The sequence below is a fragment of the Lissotriton vulgaris genome, chromosome 12, assembly GCF_964263255.1.
Source record: "Lissotriton vulgaris chromosome 12, aLisVul1.2, whole genome shotgun sequence".
Taxonomy (NCBI): domain Eukaryota; kingdom Metazoa; phylum Chordata; class Amphibia; order Caudata; family Salamandridae; genus Lissotriton; species Lissotriton vulgaris.
Genome location: NC_141700.1, coordinates 314,352,019 through 314,365,587, shown reverse-complemented (window position 1 = coordinate 314,365,587; position 13,569 = coordinate 314,352,019).

The window sequence follows — 13,569 nt, the reverse complement described above, 5'->3', positions numbered from 1 at the left end:
TAAAGGCCGTGTGGACTTGACTGATACAACCCTCACTGACCCTGATGGTACCCTGTATGTGGATGGTTCTTGCTTCAAACTTCCTGACGGTAGCACAACTGCTGCCTATGCTATGACCACGTTACAGACAGTAGTGGAAAGTGAGAGAATACCTTACCAATCAGCACAGGCTGCCGAGTTAGTAGCACTGATAAGAGCGTGTGAACTGAGTACAGGGATTGCCGTCAACATCTACACTGACAGCCAGTACGCCTTTGCCGTGGCTCATAATTTTGGGCGACTATGGGCTGAGAGGGGATTTTTTACTTCTCACGGTACTAAGCATTGACTCTTCCTTCAAAGATAGCTGTGGTCAAATGTAGAGCCCACAAGAAAGTAACTGATGACATAATAAGGGGTAATGCATTTGCCGACCAGACTGCAAAGGTAATGGCTAAAGATGTCTCTGCCTGTATGTATGTAGCTGGCCCCTCAAACTGGGTACCGGAGAAAGGGATGCACGAGGATACTATTGAGAATGTGAGGGAAATACAGGCAGAGGCGACTAGAGAGGAAAAGGCTCTCTGGGAAAAGCAAACAGGCCTATTAAATGAGAATGGCTGTTGGACGGATCTGTCTGAACAACAGCGATGGTTGTTACCCGATGCCTATGTTTTGCCAGTGGTCACTATGGCTCATGGCCCAGCTCACATTAGTGCAAAAGGTATTTGCAAATTGCTAGCTCCGTTATGGCAAAACAAACACATCCCAAAATATGCTGAGAGGTTAGTCAGGAATTGCATGATTTGTTTGATGCATAACCCGGGAAAAGGAACACCAACACCTGCTAGGAATTTTGCACCCCCATCTTACCCCTTCGAAGTGCTCCAAATAGATTAAATAAAGATGGAAAGATGCAACAATCTTCGATATGTCCTGGTAGTTGTGTGTGCCTTTAGTAAGTGGATCGAGGCCTACCCCCTTAAGGATAACACTGCTATAAGCACTGCCAAAATACTGTTGAAGGAATTTTTTCCCAGATTTGGGATGCACCGAATTATCTGGAGCGACAACGGAAGCCACTTTACAGGAGAAATAATAAAGAAAGTGTATGTAGGGATGGGGATCAGACAAAAATTCCATGCCGCCAATCACCCCAGTCAGCAGGTTTGGTTGAGCGCCACAATGGAACACTGAAATTAAAATTGGCAAAGATCCAGGCTGACACAGGACTGTCTTGGCGGGACACCCTGCCCCTTACCCTCCTATCAACTAGAGCCACGGCACATTCCCTTACTGGACCATCCGTGTATGAGATAGTGTTTGGTCCACCAGCAAATGTTTGGGGAGTATCCCGCCCAAAGAAATATTCCGACATTGAATACCCATTGTTGATTGATTATTTACATGAATTGACCACTAACCTACGTCTCATTCATCATCAGGTACAAGATATCCTGCCACCCAAATCCGAGGGACATGGTCACACCATCCAGCCAGGCGACTGGGTCTGCATCTGCAATTTCCAGAGAACAAAGAACTTGGAGCCGAGGTGGAAGCCGCCCCAGCAAGTGTTGCTGACTATCAAGTCTGCAGTGAAGTTGGCAGGAAGAAAAAAATGGGTTCACGGAGTGCACTGCAAGAAGGTGCCTCTACCACTACCATACGACCAGTGGGTCAAGGAAGGCCTGGGAGACGACGAATGTGAGAAAGTCTCGCGCTTAGTACCCTTCAGTGACACCAACATTTCCTGGGCTTCATCTGAACGAGAGGATGACGACATCCTGCAATCTGCCGTTCCTCCGCATCTGAGGTTGCGGGACACTCAACAGCCAGAGCCTTTGTTTCCTGATCAAACAACGCCCAGGTCCACTGGGTACAACCTCCGACCCAGAAAAAAGGATTGAAGAGACAAAGGTCTCTGCCCTCTGCTTGACATGGTCCGACAAATCGCTGCAGGGCTGTGATACACCGGCGCATTTTGACCAGAGCCGTTACAGCGGACCGGAACGTGCCAATAGGACCGCCGAAATCACTGACCGGTGAAGCAACCACCAATCACAGGCATCAACTAGGGAAGACCAAGTGAAGCAGACGATAAAAAAAATGAACACTGAAAGCTTGAAGAGCAAAGAAATAAAGAAACAAGAGTACATAAAGACAATACGTGTCCGGTACTCGATCTATCTAATCGTACTAATGACTATTTCACTGGGACTGGCCTGCCTCGGATGGGTAATACACGCTGCCCATGCAGCACCTGAGCCTCCTACCTCTACAGAATCACCTCATCAACATGTGTCATTACCCACCCATGAGAAGAACAGAAGGACAGGTTTCTTTAACAACACTTTCATTCAAATGTTACACCAGCACCAGCTTGTGGTGAACACAACAAACTGTTGGGTATGTGGGTTGCTGTCCCATACTGCAAGCACTGGGATGTCCCTGATTCCTGCTCCTTTTTCTCGAGCTGGTTCGGCCTACGGCTGATACATTGTGTTCTTTGACGCATTCTATTCAGGTGACACATCCACACGATCCCTGGGGAAGATCAGTAGCAGACAAGCATTCCGCCACATCATGGCTGCGGAGTGGCCAAGCATGGATAAAGATTCAGCAGAAAAGAATGAATATGAGAACAATCATGGGTCTTTTTATCCATCGAACAATACAATGGTGGGGGAAAGAAAAGACTGCCACTTCTCAGGGACCTCCCTGTCTACCCACATCCTGGACAATACTACATGAAGAGCAGTGGAACAGTATGGGTGGGAGAAAGTGACTGTGCCTACACACTTCAGCTCAATGGTTCGACATGCCCAGCTCTGGTATCTTCACTGAATACCTATTTTGTGTGTGGGAACAAGGCCTACACCTAGCTGCCCAAGTCTTGGGCAGGCACCTGTTAAATTGCTTGGTTATTTCCCCCCCACTTACACAGCCGATGCAAAATACCACATCCAGAAGAAAGGTGTGATTGATACTGAAGACACAGCTGGCCAAGAATTTGGTGACTTTGCTAAAGGGTTCCTCCCCTTTTGGGGCCCTATGGTCAATAGTTGCAGTCTCCGACATCTCACCAGGGTGGTAGAAGCCACCATCAACGCAAGTAACATCACAGCTGAACTTCAAGCGGATCGCCTCATGACTTTACAGAATAGAATGGCGCTTGACATAATACTGGCGGATCGTGGAGGAGTCTGCACATTGAACAAAACAAGTTGCTGCATTTACATACCAGATAACGCACGGACAGTTTATCAAGCAATCCAGAAGCTCCATAAGATTGCTTCCGACATCCACCAGGATGAGGGTTCATCGTCCCTAACAGGCTGGTTTTGGAGCATGGTATCTCAGTGGGGATGGAAGATAATGATTTTCATTGCCATCATTGCAGCCGCATTGTTCTTCTGCTGCCTCTGTGTTCAATGCATGCCCGCAATGTGTGGGCTCTGTGCCACCTCTTTGGCACACAAACAATTGAATTCACACCACCACAATGCCATGATTATGATCAAGAAAGAGGTCCAGGAGATGATGGACATTGACCTAGATGACGACAGATTTTTGCCTCTGCATGGCAAAAGGAGGGACTATTGAACTGTAATTAAAATTACCCACAAGACTCCATTTTGTTTTGCCCTGCTCTCGGCAACCTGGTGAAGAATTGCTTGTCACGTCCCTGTTGAAATTTGCTCAACCCCACGCTCATTGTGGTCGAGCCGATTCGGAGAAGCTGCCTGTGTACCTCACCCCCCAGCAGTGTCAGAGACTTAGCCACATCCTGCCCACCATTGGTAACTCAGCCTTTCACACCCAACCCTTTGCCCCGTGACCACACTATCTGGTCAAGGAAGCACGAGGCTGCGCCCTGTGACCACACAATTGGGCAAGGAAGCACAAGGCTGTGTACATTGTGCAATCAGAGACAGATGTCCCCTGGCCACGATTGCACCACATGAGACTGGCAAAGAACTTGTCTGATGAGGAACTTGTCAATATGTGGAACTATGTATTGTGCAAATGGGCGTGGCTAGCGCTATAAGTATGTGTGTGCTGCGGAGTAAAGCAGCAGTCTCCATAGAATTGTCTTTTTACCATTCTGGGACCCTGTCCTTAGCTCGAGCTAATAAATAACTTACTTCCCTCCACGGCTGGTTATCCTGGTCTCTTTGGTAATGTATGATTTAGGCAAGAAGAACCCGTAGATTCTAGGTGTCCCCTGCACCGCTGGCTTTGACTCTCCTAGTGGGGGGGGGGGGGTCTCCAAAAAGCCGGTTCTACAGTGGGTGAGGGAAGACTCATACCTGTCCCTGTTCAACCTCATGTTAAAGCGGCCTTTGTTGACTGGATCTGTTGCTGGATAACACTTCTGATCTGGTGGGAGGTATGGTGACGGTAGGATGCAAAGCACCTGGGATCACTGCCACCCACTTTGAAACACTTCAGCACACACGTCAGACTTACAACATAGTGTTTTTTTAGTTATAGAAGAGGACGCGAAGACCTAGGAGCAGGATGGGGAGTGGCCAGGCCGGAGGGGCGGGAGACAACAGGTAAGTGGCTTCTTTAACATTTTTAAAAACTTTTGGAGCAGGGAGGGAGCAGATAACTCCACTCTGCCACAGAAGTAGAGTTTTCGGCATACTCCGCATTTGCCAAGGAGCATGGAGTAGGCAAATCTCCGCAAACTCTGCTTGAGGAGCGGAATTACCCGCCCAGGGTTACCTAATACCACAAAGAACAAGGAGACCAATGAAGGGTAGTGAGTAGGACTGTACAAGACTCCAACTAAAATGCAAATAAAAACACCCACTAGGTCCCTATAGTCTACAAAGACCAAAGAGATATGGGCATCCAGAATAAGAAGTAAACAATAACAAATGAACCGAAATGGAACTGGAATGCCCCCATTCTTACATGCAATGAACTCCTTGCGCATACAGAAGCTCGTTTTTATGCCCAAGTTAGAGAAGCGCATCTACATCTGATAATTTAGCATGAATAGTGATTTGCAATAGCCAGCAGAGAAAAACCTTTGTGACACAAATCAAGAGCCATCTTTAGACAAAGCAAATGCCTGCACTTTCTGGTGTTAATTATGAGACTAGCAAAATGAAGAACAAAACTTCTGATTATTCGGAACATCCAGTCAGATAAACTTTAGCGACAACACATACCAGACAAGCTGGCAAGTGCTACATTTTGAGTGGAGCAGAAGTCCCTTCAGATAATCTGCTTTATCATGAGTGGATCATTGTTCCAACACAGTGTACAGAAACAACAGACCCAGTGTTATGGATGGAAAATCTGGCTGTTACAATCACCTAGGTACAGAACTGCATTTTAACCAAGACCTGTTACCTTGTCCCAGTGAGAACTTTAGTCAAGGCAAGGGAGAGTATATAATGTTCCTTCGTGTCAGCAAACATTCTCTGCTCCCATCCCTCATTCACCCCTCCACCATCCACTTTATACCAACCCGCAAGCACACATTTACCACCAACAGAAAAAATACTGCCAGTTAAATTGGGGTCTGGGCAGTTATTGTCCAATTTATGGGATTGAACTCATATTTGTGTGGTACTGGTGGATTGCTATTATATGCTACAGGTAATTACAAGTGTACATTTGCACCCCTCCACTGATCGTGTAATCAGTGAAAAAGTGTACTATATATTTCTCTGTATCAGAATGGTTGTACCAAATTCATTCTTTTTGTTCAGGCCCAAACAGGCCATATTTATTGTCTGAAACACAGCGTTAAGCCTACAACCTCCTGTCGAGGCCGGCCGTGTTTGCAATAGTTCTTGCACTTGCGTATCAACTGGAGCCGGCTCAAAGCCTTAACACACCGCCATGCCTACAACTCTCTCGAGAGAGCCGGCTGCGTGGCTCATGGGAGAGTAATCCAGAAGCTCATCACACGCAAGCATACGCCCGCTATGCATGGGAGGTAGGTAGCAGGCAACTAGTCCAACTGTAATAAACAGCCCAACAGGGCACAACCGTCTCAGAGCGAGACGAAGGCCAGAGTGGCAAGTAGGAAGAAAGAAAGTAGTCGGAGCAAGGGAATCTGAGGGCAGGGAGAAGAGAGAGGGGAGGGGATGGTGGCTGCGGGTGGCGTGTCAGGAGCAAAGTGAGGGGGCGTGTGCGGTAGCGCGGGACACTGTAGTGTGCCTAACACTCAAGGACACAGTCTGGAAGGATCCGCAGGGACAATGGCGTCCTCAATGAGGCGTAACGTGCGGAGCCTAGGGGGCATGTATCGCGCATGTTGTATAGAGCAAAGGTATCGCACTAGGGGTTTCCAAACTGCTGTAAAGCGTGTGTCTCTCGCCTGTAGCCTTGCCGTGAGCAGTTCCAGCGCCAGTACCTGCCAGAGGCATACAAACCAGGATACTATGGGCGGCGCTTCAGTTTGTTTCCAGTACAAGGCTATGAGTTGCTTAGCCGCACCTAGCATGTGGAGTGTGAGTATCCAATCGCTGTGGGTAAGTGCCTTAAGTGTGCTAGGGTGAATTCCGAGTAGTATTGTGGACACTTCCTCAGGTATGGGGAAACCCAGCACCCATTTGATATGGCTAAGTACCTCCTTCCAAAAGATTGCCAAAGTTGGGCACACCCACCATATATGCACAAAGTCACCAGTCGCAGAGCTACATCTCCAGCACATCGGCGAGACCTTAGGGAACATTTTGCTAAGGCGCAGCGGAGTGTAGTACCATTGGGTGAGCAATTTATAGGCATTTTCCTGCTGCGGGACACTGTGGTAGCTTTTGGGTATATCGCACCACAGCCTGCTCCACTGGGAGGGCTCGATGTCCGCTCCCGTCGTCAGTTGCCATTGCCTCTGGTATGGGTGTGCGGGAATTGACTTAGGGTGTTGTAGTATGTGATATATTTGCGAAATTAGCCTCTTCAGCCCCCCGAGAGAACGCGCCAGCTTTACGAAGGGCGTGAAAGCCCTGGTGGCCGCCTGGTATACTTCGTCGCCCGCAGTCCAGTGACGCAGCTGGGTGTGTTGGAAACCAGCCGACGGTGGGAGTCTGAACTCCTCTTTGCAGTCCTCCCAGGTCTTGGGTAGGCCCCCGAGGAAGAGATCCCCAATGACTCTGCAGTCTCCCTGCGTCCACTCATCAAACGCACGGGTTCTGTGGGCCGGAGGGAATTGCGAATGTCCCGCTATCGACGTGTGCGGAGACGGGAACGTTGTGAGGCCCCTAGACACAGCAACATTGTCCCATATGTCCAGGACCGTTTTTGTAGGGACTGCTATGTAGGCACTACTGGAGCGCGCTGCCCGCGGAAGCCACGGTAGATCCCATATAGTGCGTCCCGTGACTGCCCGGTCCATGTGGAACCAGTGCTTGTCACTTGCACGTGCACCCCACTCCACTACGAAGCGCAAGTGCGCTGCCCAATAGTAATGAACCAAGTTGTGACATGCCAGGCCGCCCTGTCCCTCGGCTCCATAAGGATTTCATGCGAGAACCGGGGGCGTTTCCCGCCCCAGATGAAGGAGGTGATCTCTCGCTGGAGGCTCCGGATGCAGTGAAGGGGAATCGGGGTAGGCAGACACTGAAAAACGTACAAAATTTTGGGAAGGATCGACAATTTGACCGCGTTCAGGCGCCCCAGCCAGGAGATCATCAGAGGCCTCCACCTCCGGAGGTCCTCCAGCACCGCTTTGCGACACTCCGTCCAGTTGACCGAAGACCAGGATTCCAGGTGGTGGGTTAGTGTGAGGCCCAGGTATTTGATTCGGCTTTCCGCCCACTGGTAGGGCACCGCCTCCTTCAGCGGCGGGAGCTCATCCGCGGGTATAGTGAGGTTGAGCGTCCAGGACTTGGTGTGATTTATTTTGAGGCCCGATGCCTGCTCAAACAGACACAGAACCGCGTGGAGCGCCGGCAGGGATTCACTGGGGTGCGTGAGAGTGAGGATCAAGTCGTCAGCAAATAGCGCCACTTTGTTGTCCCTCCCCCCATGGGCTATGCCATGTATTCTGTGGTCGCGCCGTATCATTGCCGCTAGTGGTTCAACCGCAAGGGCGAACAAGAGCGGCGAGAGCGGGCATCCCTGCCTCGTACCTCTATGTATCTGCAGCGGCGGTGTTAGTTGGCCGTTTACTCTGACCCTGGCCTGCGGCCCAAGGTATGGGGCCATAATGCTAGTTATCATTCTAGGACCTAGACCAAGCTTCTGAAGCACTTCCCTCAAGAAGGTCCAATCCACCGGGTCAAAGGCCTTCTCCGCGTCAAGCGATAGAAGGCAAGCCGGAATGTCCCAGTGCCGTGCCTTGCCTACCAGGTGCGCCAGTCGGCGTACATTGTCAGCCCCTTGTCGGTCCCTGATGAAACCCACCTGGTCCGGGTCCACAAGCCCCGGCATGTAAGGGTCCAAACGCTTGGCCAGTATCTTGGTATAGATCTTCAGATCAGTATTTAATAGGGCGATAGGCCTGTAGGAAGCACAAAGCGCAGGGTCTTTCCCAGGTTTCGGGATCAACGCAATCTCCGCCATTCCCATGTCGGAGGACAGACCAGACGTGTCAGAGAACGAGTGATAGAGCCTAAGCAGATAAGGACGGAGCTGGGTCTGAAACACTTGGTAGAAGATCAGCGGGAGGCCATCCGGCCCTGGGGTTTTCCCGGTGGGGAGTTCTTTAATGGCCGCCGAAACCTCCTCGTCCAGTATGGGCTCCTCCAGCTCCGCTGCACATGCTGGCGGCAACGGAGTCCCCTCGTAGGTGTCGAGGACAGCTGCTCGCGCCTCCTGCGATGTGGGTGCCCCCGAGTACAAGGAGGTGTAATAAGCCACGAAGGCGTCCGGTTTTGTTCTCTCCGTGACGGCTGTGGAGCCATCCTGACAGTGGATTTTAGCGATATGGGCTCTAGCTGCTCTCGCTCTCAGCCGTCTTGCCAACAGACGCCCCACCTTATCTCCACCCTCATAGTATTTCTGCTTCAATGCTAATAGGGAGTACTCCGCCTTGTTAGTGCGTAAAAGGCGCAGTTGTCCCCTGAGGTTAGCTAGCTCCCTTCTGGACGCTAAGGAAGGTCGATTCCTGTCCCGTGCCTCCGCCTGCTTGACTTCGCCCGTAAGCTTAGTCTCTAGCTTGTGGGCCTCCCGTCGTCTTGCGATCGCTAGGGACGTGATATGTCCCCGTATGGTGGCCTTGAATGCGTCCCATACCACCGGGAGGGGTGTCTCCGGTCGATCGTTAACGGTGAAATACGAGTCTATGGCTTCACGGATGCTATTCACATCCTCTGGGTCCCGGAGGATACCCGGCGGGAGGGTCCAGCGTCGCTCCCGAGGGCCGCATGCCAGAGGATCCTGCAACGTAAGTTCCACATGCGCGTGGTCCGACAACGAGATATCCGAGATGGCAGCTTGAAGTGTGTCCCGGGCAAGGTCTAGGGAAGTGAAAATGTAGTCGATGCGCGAGAAAGTTCGGTGGGAGTGGGAATAAAAGGTATAGTCTCGGACCCCCGGGTTGTGGTAGTGCCAGGCGTCGACCAGTCCCAGGTCCGTGATCTGTGTCCTGAGCGTAGAGGACATCGCGCCCGCGCCACTGTACGCGTTTTCCCCGCAATCTATATCTGGGTCCGACACTAGATTAAAATCCCCACCCAGGATTGTACGCGGTTCATCAGACTTGAAGTGAACCCTCAGGAGTGACTGGAGATATTTGTCTTGCGACTGGTTGGGTGCGTATACGTTACCTAGGGTGAACTGTACCCCCCCCATCTGCACCGTGGCCCGGATGAAGCGCCCATCACTGCTCCTGCATGGTTTGGTGGGTCCCCGCCTGCAACCCGCTCTACAGAGGATTGCCATCCCTGCCGTTTTGGTGTCAGCCGATGCCCAGAATTATGTGGGGTATCTAGGGTGTGCCATGCGCTTAGTGTCCCCCCATAGGAGATGCGTCTCCTGTAGAAATATGATGTCAGGGGAGTGATGGAGAAGGTAGCGCCATACTTGGTTCCGTTTGTTGGGGGAGTTCAGCCCCTTGACATTGAGCGACAGGATCTTTAGGGGCCTGGGAGCATTCACCACCATAACACTAGGGGGGATGTTGCTGCCTTGTCACCTAGTACCCTCCACCCCGCATGGTTGGGAATAATCGCCTCCCTCCACCACCACTGCTGCAGTTCCGTGTGTGCATCTGCAAGAGCCTCGGGCCACCACCCCACCCGAAGGTAGAGGGGAGGACAGCAGAGGGACAGCTGGGGAGCAAAGTAGGAAGAGTAGACAGAGTAGGAAAACAAAGAGAACGAAGAGAGTAAAGAACCACAGCGGGCCAACAGGGCCCTAGCACAATGTCCCATGTTCCGGAGATCCTCTACCCGAGGGTTTGGATGGTCTCAGGAATGTCACTTCCTATGGGACAGAATGGGGGGGGGGGTTCTGTTGAGGATATAGGTCCCAGGAGCCTCGGAGCCCGTCTGCCCCGCTGCCCAGGATGGATTCGGGGGTAGGTGAGTCTAATGCATCACAGAGATGGGGAAAGCAGAATAAATTCTACAAGAGTACCTGGGTCCAGCGACGGGGGCCAAGTTCCTGTAGCAAAAGGCCGCAAGGACGTATCCTCACGATCACCCCAAGGGGGTCAATAGCATTCCATGGCGTCATCAGCCCGTCTGAGCCGCATCCATTGTTCGGTCGCCCCCCTGTAGAGATTCGGCAGGGTTAGGGCCAGGCATGTGCTTCCCCTGTATTGCCGGGGTGCGTGAGTTCATGCAGGCTGCAGGAGTGCAAGTGGCGTCATATCGCCCTTCAGTGAGCGTACGGTCACGGAGGTTTCCATTCCCGCATAGGTGTTTGCAGTGGCATTTCCCTCGACAACCGCTGGTCATCTAAGTGTGGGAACTGGCCGATTGGGGGTCATGGAGTATGAGGCTTCGAGGGGTGCTCCTCGCGGTCGCTCTCAAGGGAGCGAATGTGGTCTATGATGTCTTGCTTGACCTGGGATGTGGAGCGGTCTTCCTTCGGGGTCGTCCGACGACGCCGGGTCACCGTGGTCCAGTCCGGTCGAGCCGGGGGTCTCTCCTGGCGCCTGGAGCGGGATGGGCTATGTTCGGGGGATTCCGAGAGTCCAATCAGTTGTGCCGCCTCATTGTAGGAGCGGAGTGCCCTGCGCTTGTCACCCCAGCGAAAGATCAGGGCGAAGGGGTGCCCCCACTGGTAGGGGATGTCGAGAGCCCGTAGTTTTTCTGTCACAGGGCGGAAGACTCTCCTTCTATGCAGCGTGTTGGGAGCCAGATCTTAGTAGATTTGAATCTTGTGCCCTCTGAATTGTAAGTCCTGCTTGTCCCTTGCTGCTTTCAGTATAGCCTCTTTCTCCGTGAAGTAGTGTACTCGGGTTATTATATCCGGGAGAAGGCCCGTCTTGCCTCCCGCGCTGAAGACCCGATGTGCGCGGTCCAGAAGTGGTAGGGAGGCCCCTTCGCCGCCTCGCACCTCGTACAGGAGCTGGGCCGTGTAGGCCATGATGTCAGTCCCTTCCTTCCCGAGTGGTACGCCCGGATTCGGAGGTTGTTGCGGCGCCCCCTATTCTCGAGGTCCTCCTGTTTGACCTGGAGCTCGATGTTTTGCTCCTCCAGGGCCGCCACCCTCTGCCACAACTGCTCGATATCTTCAGTGCGCGTGTCGACAATTTTTTCAAGTCCATCGACCCTGTCTCCCAGTTCTGTGACTTCTTTGCGCATTTCTTTGACGCATGTTTGCACCTCCGACCGCAAGGAGCCTATCTCTGCTTTCAAGTCCGCCATGAAAGAGGACATAAAGGCCTGGGTCACCGGGGGAGAGTCAGTGACGGGTGGCAGCGTTTCGTCATTCGGGGCCGAGACCCCTGCTTTGCCCCACATGGCAACCACCGACGTGCCTTTGGACGCCGCCGCCGGGTCCGCCCTGCCCCCCCACCTCTGCCTCGGGTCATCGTCCGCCTAGAGTGCAGCGTCCAGTCGCCTGGTGTGTGTCCCTCGTCGCGGGCGCGGTTCCTCGATGGCGTTGCCGGGCTGTGGGGATAGTGCGGAGCACCACCAGTCTTCCACTCCCCTCTCAAGCACTTCCCCACATGCAAACTCGCTCTGTCCGCAAGGCGGGGTTCAGGCATGGGTCCTCTTGTTACCACTAGCGCGCGGGGAACACGCCGCACAGGTCGCCCCCCCCCCCCCTCAAGCTCCGGGTGTCACTCTTCTCGTCCCCCGGGAAATGGCGTCGCCGTCTAGGAGTGGCGCTGGTCACCCCGGAGCTCCACAGTCAGCGCAGGCTTACTCACGCGCCTGTCGCAGCTCTGGTCCCTCGCTCCAGTCCAGCCCGCCCGGCCCCGGGGATGTAGATGCCAGTGGGCGCAGCAGCCGGAGGAGTCAAGATGGCAGGCAGGGTCCAGTCCAGAAGGTTCAAGACGTTAGGCGGCGTGTGCAGCAGTCCCCGCCGCAGTCCAGCAGCACCGGGTGGCAGTGGCGCTCCAGTCTGCAGTCAGGGGGTGGAAAAGCTCTGGCATGGGAAATGTCGTTGGGCACACCAGCCTCAGCTCCTGCCGATCCCTGGTCACTCCCAACTGAGCCCGCTGAGCAGGACCGAAGGGCTTCCCTCCTCCTGCAGGATGGGCCGGGGGGGCCTCTCAAATGCTGTGCGTAGTGTGCTAGTTGCAGCACTGCAGACTACCGCGGGTCGCAGGGGCCGCCGCCATCTTGGGGTCAGGCAAATCGGGACAGACAGCTTGCTCCAGGGACTCTCACCTCAGCAAGTGGAGGCGTTGGTTGGGTGCTCCTCTCCTCCTCGCAGTCTCGCAGGAGGCTCTCGCTGGCGTGGGGGGTTGAGTGCAACCTTCGGTGTCAGGCTAGGTCGCGGTGACAGGGGGATGCCATCTTAGGTCCCGGGTAACACCAGAGCGCGCTCTGCAAGAAGTTGACGTGGCCGGCTTTCAGGCATCCACGGGCTCGAATCTGGCAACCGGAGGACACCGCATGAAGCGAGGCAGCACAGTCCTCGATTATTAGTCACCGTTAGGGGATGGGGTACCCGCAGAGGCGCTATCACCCAGGCGCCGGTCCCCAGTCACAGGACCAAGATGGCGGGCGGGTCCCCTGGCGGCAAGACGTCCAGGCGCTCCGATCTGTACCCCCGGCCTCCCTCGCCGGATCTGCCTCTCCGGTGGCCGCCCTGTGTTCCAGGCATCAGCAGCTGTGGAGGTACCCCTTTTGATAGCCCCCGAATATCGCTTTAAGAGGCTAATGCAGGCAACGGGGCGACGGAGCTCGCCCGTGGCACGTCCGCTCACATTGCTGTCTTGGCCACGCCCCCCAAATTCATTCTTTTAAGTGTGTTCCCATAAGTACCTTGAGCCCCAGAATCATCAAGAACTCATAAAAACTGGTGACTAAATCAGTAGAGCTTGCTGAGTGTAAATATTAGTATCTTACATCAATTCTGCATTCTTACTTCCTGTGTCTCGCCAATGAGGCATTCCTTTGGACAGATGACCCATTTTTGGTTTTCCAGAATGGGAATCCATCAAGAGGGTTGCCAGTTGTGTATTGCTAGCGATATGTGTAAAGGTTGGGAATCTCTGCT